At 52.4% G+C, this 6,000-nt stretch overlaps 1 non-coding gene across 1 annotated transcript; it reads right to left on the bottom strand.

Annotated features, from left to right (window-relative positions):
• Nucleotides 1–4,893: 4,893 nt before the first annotated feature.
• Nucleotides 4,894–5,018, bottom strand: LOC112632291. The gene has a single exon (XR_003121349.1). It is a non-coding gene; the product is annotated as a U6atac minor spliceosomal RNA (small nuclear RNA).
• Nucleotides 5,019–6,000: the final 982 nt, after the last annotated feature.

Genomic DNA, 6,000 nt, shown 5'->3' with positions numbered 1-6,000 from the left:
GACCCACGTCTCAAGTAGCTGCGTGGATGTGGTAGCCTTGGCCTTCTTGGCTTCCTTCTCCTGGAGTGAACCTCTGCCCTGCCAGTGAGCTGGGTAAGGGTTGTCAGAACTTTATATTCTTCACCTGCTGTGCTTGTGGTAGAGCCTCTATCTTACGGGTCAAGAGAGTCCCTCACCTCTTGGTCACACGAAACAAGAATTTTGCCTCTTCACCTTGGAGTTGGAGACAGAAATGATGCTATCCTGCTCCTCCTGGTGAAGTACAGTAGCCCTTGATTGGGAGCTAAGGGGAGAGGGAGCCCTATTTTCTTTTTATTTTCTCTTTCTTTTGACTTTTCTTTTCTTTTCTTCTTCTTTTTTTTTTTTTTTTTTTTTTGAGACAGAGTCTCACTCTATTGCCCAGGCTGGAGTGCAGTGGTGCCATCTCGGCTCACTGCAGCCTCTGCCTCCCAGGTTCAAGTGATTCTCCTGCCACCAGAGCAGCTGGGACTACAGGCACATACTACCACACCTGGCTAATTTTTGTTTTGTATTTTTAGTACAGATGGGGTTTCAGCATGTTGGTCAGGTTAGTCTCAAACTCCTGACCTCAAATGATCCGCCCACTTCGGCCTCCCAAAGTGCTGGGATTACAGGCATGAGCCACTGTACCAGGCGGGAGACCTATTTTCTTGGCCGCAGCTGCCCAGGGTAGAGCTTGTGTCAAGCTGAGTTGGGGCAGGGGAGGGAGCGGGATGTGGTTCAAATGCCATAGACTCTTGCAGCTCTTGGCAAGTTCTAGTAGCTTTTTGTCTTCTTTTCTTTCTTTTTTTTTTTTTTTTTTTTTTTTTTTTTTTTGAGATAGAGTCTTGCTCTGTCGCCCAGGCTGGAATGCAGTGGCGCGATCTCGGCTCACTGCAAGCTCTGCCTCCTGGGTTCATGCCATTCTCCTGCCTCAGCCTCCCGAGTAGCTGGGACTACAGGTGCCTGCCATCATGCCCAGCTAATTTTTTTTTTTGTATTTTTAGTAGAGACGGGGTTTCACCATTTAGCTAGGATGGTCTCGATCTCCTGACCTTGTGATCCGCCCGCCTTGGCCTCCCAAAGTGCTGGGATTACAGGTGTGAGTCACCGCACCTGGCCAGCTTCTCTTGAATAAAGAAAAGAGAGCGATGAGACAGAGAAGCAAATGCCAGCCCAGCTTCAGAGCAGGAAGAGCGAGGAAGCAGGGACAGAGGGGACGCTGGGGGAGTCCGAGGGGGATTTTAGCAGTGCCCATCCCCTTCGCCATCCCACATCAGAAATTCCATGTCTCCTCCAGAGCCCAGGGTCAATTTTCCCTTCTCAGGAATGCCTCCTGATTGCTGGGATCGCACACTGCTCAGCTGTTTGTCTATACCTTTCTCTAATTTTTTTTGAGACAGGGTCTTGCTCTGTCACCCAGGCTGGAGTACAGTGGTGTGATCACAGCTCACTGGAGCCTAAAACTCGTGGGCTCAAGCCTCCTGCTTCAGCCTGCCCAGTTTCTGCACAATAGGCATGCACCACCATGCCTGACTAAGGTAAAAAAAAATTTTTTTTTGGTAGTGACAGGGTCTCACTATGTTGTCCAGGCTGGTCTTGAATTCCTGGCTTCAGGTGATCTTCCTGCCTTAGCCTCCCAAAGTGCTGGGATTATAGGCATGAGCCAGCATGCCCAGACACACTTTTCTCTTAACTTTACTACTCTGTCCTCTGTGACAGGTGGCTGCTTCCTCTGTACACCTCACCCCAAATCTGAAAGCTCTTGGAAGGAGCAGTGCCTCACACACACCACAGCCATTCTGGCGCCAGGTTGGAGCAGCTGCACATTTATAAATGCCTGCCCCATTGCCTGATCTCGGGGTGCCACTGAGGACGAGGGGCCTGTGCACAGCACGCGTGTGACGTGCACTTCTGGGTCACAAGAGTCCTGGGGAGACTCCAGAGGGAAAACCACCCACAGGCATTGTGCTATGACCACACCCATCGAGAACAGGACAGTTGTGACTCAGTCACCAGGGAGAACGCTGGCCAGAGATGAGAGATTCTGAGGCTGATTTTCTTTCCCTGACCTGATGAGCCAGAGCTCGGGTCACAGCGCCATCTCCTGGGGCCAGTTGAGGGAACTCCAGCTGCAGAGGCCCAGAGCCTTGGGCTGGAAGGCTGCCACTTGCAGGGCTTCTATTAAGAAGGAGACCACTACTACTCCTGCTGCCCTCCTGCCCCGACCTTGCCTAGTTCACAAGACAGGAGGAAAGAGAGAAAGCAAATAGTTAAAAAAAAAAAAAAAAAACAAAAGGAAGATAAATAGCCAGACAACCTTGGCACCACCACGCGGTCCTAGGAGTTAAAAAAAAGTAATAATAATAACATCAATCCCTGACCTAAACTACTTGTGTTATCTGTAAATTCCAGACACTGTATGAAAAAAGCATTGTAAAACTTTTTGTTCTGTTAGCTGATGCATGTAGCCCCCAGTCATGTTTGCCATGCTTGCTCGATTTATCATGACCCTTTCACACGGACCCCTTAAAGCTGTAAGCCTTTAAAAAGGCCAAGAATTTCTTTTTCGGAGAGCTCGGCTCTTAAGACGTGAGTCTGCGGAGGCTCCCAGCCAAATAAAAAACCTCTTCCTTCTTTAATCCGGTGACTGAGGAGTTTTGTCTGCGGCTCGTCCTGCTACACTATTAGGGACACAGAGGGCCAAACACCAATAAACTGCCCTCTGCTTGCTGCCATTAGGGTCAGCAGAATCAGTGCTGCTGGGACAACCTCGGCCTGACACACTGTGGACAGTGCCCTGCTTACGGTACTGGGAAGATACCAACATTTGTGAAATATGAGGCATGTTGTTTTCTACACATTTGGGGGCAAATGGCAACTGGAAAAATGACATAATAGGCCGGGCGTGGTGGCTCACGCCTGTAATCCCAGTACTTTGGAGGCCAAGAAGGGCGCATTGCTTGAGCCCAGGGTTTGAGACCAGCGTGGGCAATGTCTCGGAACCCTGTCTCTAAAAAGCATACAAAAATTAGTTGGACAGTGGTGCCTGCCTGTGGTCCTAGCTACTTAGAAGGCTGAGGCGGGAGGATCGCTTGAGCCTGGGAGGTGGCGGTTGCAGTGAACTGAGATCCCACCACTGCACTCCAGCCTGGGGGACAGAGCCAGACCCTGTCTAAGAAAAAAAAAAAAAAAAAAAGTAGCAGAGGGTGGAGCTGGACAGACCTGCTGTCCTGTGTTGGTTCTTATTACTGGTATTATTATTACCAGTGCCCACCTGCTGATTCGGACTCTTAGCGACGCCTCCAAAGCACTGTCCTGAGGGTGAAATGAGATCGGGGACAAAGTGCCACCAACTGGAAAAGGTGAACTCAACACCATCTGGCACCCGCCAGAGCTTCCTACACCGGGAGTGCGTCAGAACCACCCCAGGGTGTGAAAGCGGACACTGTCACACTGTCTTAGGATTCTAAATCATTCACTATTTACAGGAGCACAGAAATAAACTAGAATGAGATGTGTTAATTTTCTGTGTTAATTGTCACAGACCGCACTCTATACCCTGGCGGTTCTGCAGGTCGGAGCTGGGTATGCGCTCCTCCTGAGGCGGGCTCACGGGCCTGGCAGGCCCAGGACAAGGGGTGGGAGTAGGAGAAGGGAGGGCTGGGGCAAAGCAGCCTCTCCCCGGCCTCGCCCGGGCCCACCACGCCTGGCGACCCACCCCGCCACCGTCTCCATGGTGACGGTAAACAAGCCTCGTCGTTCGCCTACCCGGCGCCCCAGTCTCTGGTGGAAACCAATGAGATGGAACCCCGCGGTGAGGCACAGGTCCTGGGTGGTGGTGGAGGGGGAGGTGGGCGGAGGGCCCGGCAGGGCACAGGCGGCCTGGGCCCAGCGCAGCAGGCACTGGGGGAACGGGGCGGGGTGGGGGGGCCAAGCTTAGCCGGGCGAATGGAGGGAGGTGGCAGGGCCGGACCAGCCTGGGCCTCTGTTTTTCTCACCGCCTGCACCTCCTCAACCCCAGGCGCTGCAGCACTCCGCCGGCCCAGCCCCAGGACTCCACCCTGCGCAGCACCGGAGCGCTTGGCAGCCCGCACACGTTGTCCCGGACACCCTTTGCTGGCTTGCCTCAGCCACTCTCCCAAGGCATCTTCCTTCCCGACTCTCTGCACACTCGGTCTTGGTTTCTCCTGAGAGCAGCCATCAGGAGGGCTCCTACTCGCCCGCTGCATCCTCTGCCCACCTTCCTGCCTCTGGCTCCGGACCAGCCCGGTGTCCAGTGCGCCACGCGATGAGCCCCTAGCGCCCGCGTCCGCACAGCCTCCCTCCCTCCCTACCCTCCACTCCATCAGGTCTCCCCAGTCTCCTCACTCCAGGACGTCCTTCCTGCGCTTCTCCCCTTGGCCTTCTCCACGGAGACGGTACCCTCCGCATGGAAATACGCTGCTTTGTTTTCTCTCTCTTTTTTAATTTTTAGTTTTTAAAAGATTTAAGGGCCGGGAATTGTGGCTCACGCCTGTAATCCCAGAACAATTGGAGGCCAAGGGGGATGAATCGCTTGAGGTCAGGAGTTCGAGATTAGCCTGGCCAATATGGTGAAACCCCGTGTCTACTAAAAATACAAAAATTAGCCAGGCTTGGTGGCCGACGCCTGCAATCCCAGCTACTCAGGAGGCCGAGGCAGGAGAATTTCTTGAACCTAGGAGGCGGAGGTTGCAGTGAGCTGAGATCCGACCACTGCACTGGGATTGTCAGGGTTGGAACTTTTCTCTAAAACGTCCACTCCCATTGGTGACCTCATCCCTTCTTCCTGAAGGCACACGTTTCCCAAATGCGCCTCATACTAAAAAAAAAAAAAGAAAGAAAGAAAGAAAAAAAGAAAAAAAAAGATTTAAAAAACGAGGGTTAGATGCCAGAAGTAGGTGGGAGCACCTTAACCCTCTGTGTGTTGTCAGGCCCGAGGGCCTCTTCCATCCCTGTCAAGGGGAATGCCAACCTTCTTTCCCTTCATACAGCACGGTTTTCTCCTAAAACCCTCTCTTGACCCCACTTCCACTTGCAGCGACCACCTCACTGCTTTGTGCCCCTTAACAGCAAAGTCATGCTGTGTTGTCCACCTTCATTGTTTCCACTTTCTCACCTCCCACCCCAAGGCACTCTCCCTCGTTCCACTCCAACTCCATCTGCCTTTTCTGCCTGACCATATCATGGCTGATCATTTCTTTTTTTTTTTTTTTTTTGAGACGGAGTCTTGCTCTGTAGCCCAGGCTAGAGTGCAGTGGCCAGATCTCAGCTCACTGCAAGCCCCGCCTCCCGGGTTCACGCCATTCTCCTGCCTCAGCCTCCCGAGTAGCTGGGACTACAGGCGCCCACCACCTCGCCTGGCTAGTTTTTTGTATTTCTTAGTAGAGACGGGGTTTCACCGTGTTAGCCAGGATGGTCTCAATCTCCTGACCTCGTGATCCACCCGTCTCGGCCTCCCAAAGTGCTGGGATTACAGGCTTGAGCCACCGCGCCCGGCCAGATCATTTCTTTCTGAAATTTTTGTTTGTTTGTTTTTTGAGATGGAGTCTTGCTCTGTTGTCCATGCTGGAGTGCAGTGGCAAGATCTCGGTTCATTGCAGCCTTCGCCTCCCAGGTTCAAGCGATTCTCCTGCCTCAATCTCCTGAGTAGCTGGGATTATAAGCATGTGCCACCATGCCCGGCTAATTTTTTTTTTTTTTTTTTTTTTGAGACAGAGTCTGCTCTGTCGCTAGGCTAGAGTGCAGTGGCACGATCTTGGCTCACTGCAACCTCTGACTCCCTGGTTCAAGGGATTCTCACACCTCAGCCTCCCAAGTAGCTGGGATTACAGGCACACGCCACCACACCAAGCTTATTTTTTGTATTTTTAGTAGAGACAGGGTTTCACCATGTTGGCCAGGATGGTCTCAATCTTCTGACCTCGTGATCCACCCATCTCGGCCTCCCAAAGTGCTGGTATTACAGGTATGAGCCAC

This window comes from Theropithecus gelada, chromosome 9 (assembly GCF_003255815.1).
Source record: "Theropithecus gelada isolate Dixy chromosome 9, Tgel_1.0, whole genome shotgun sequence".
Lineage (NCBI taxonomy): Eukaryota > Metazoa > Chordata > Mammalia > Primates > Cercopithecidae > Theropithecus > Theropithecus gelada.
This window is presented reverse-complemented; position numbering and strand designations above follow the sequence as displayed.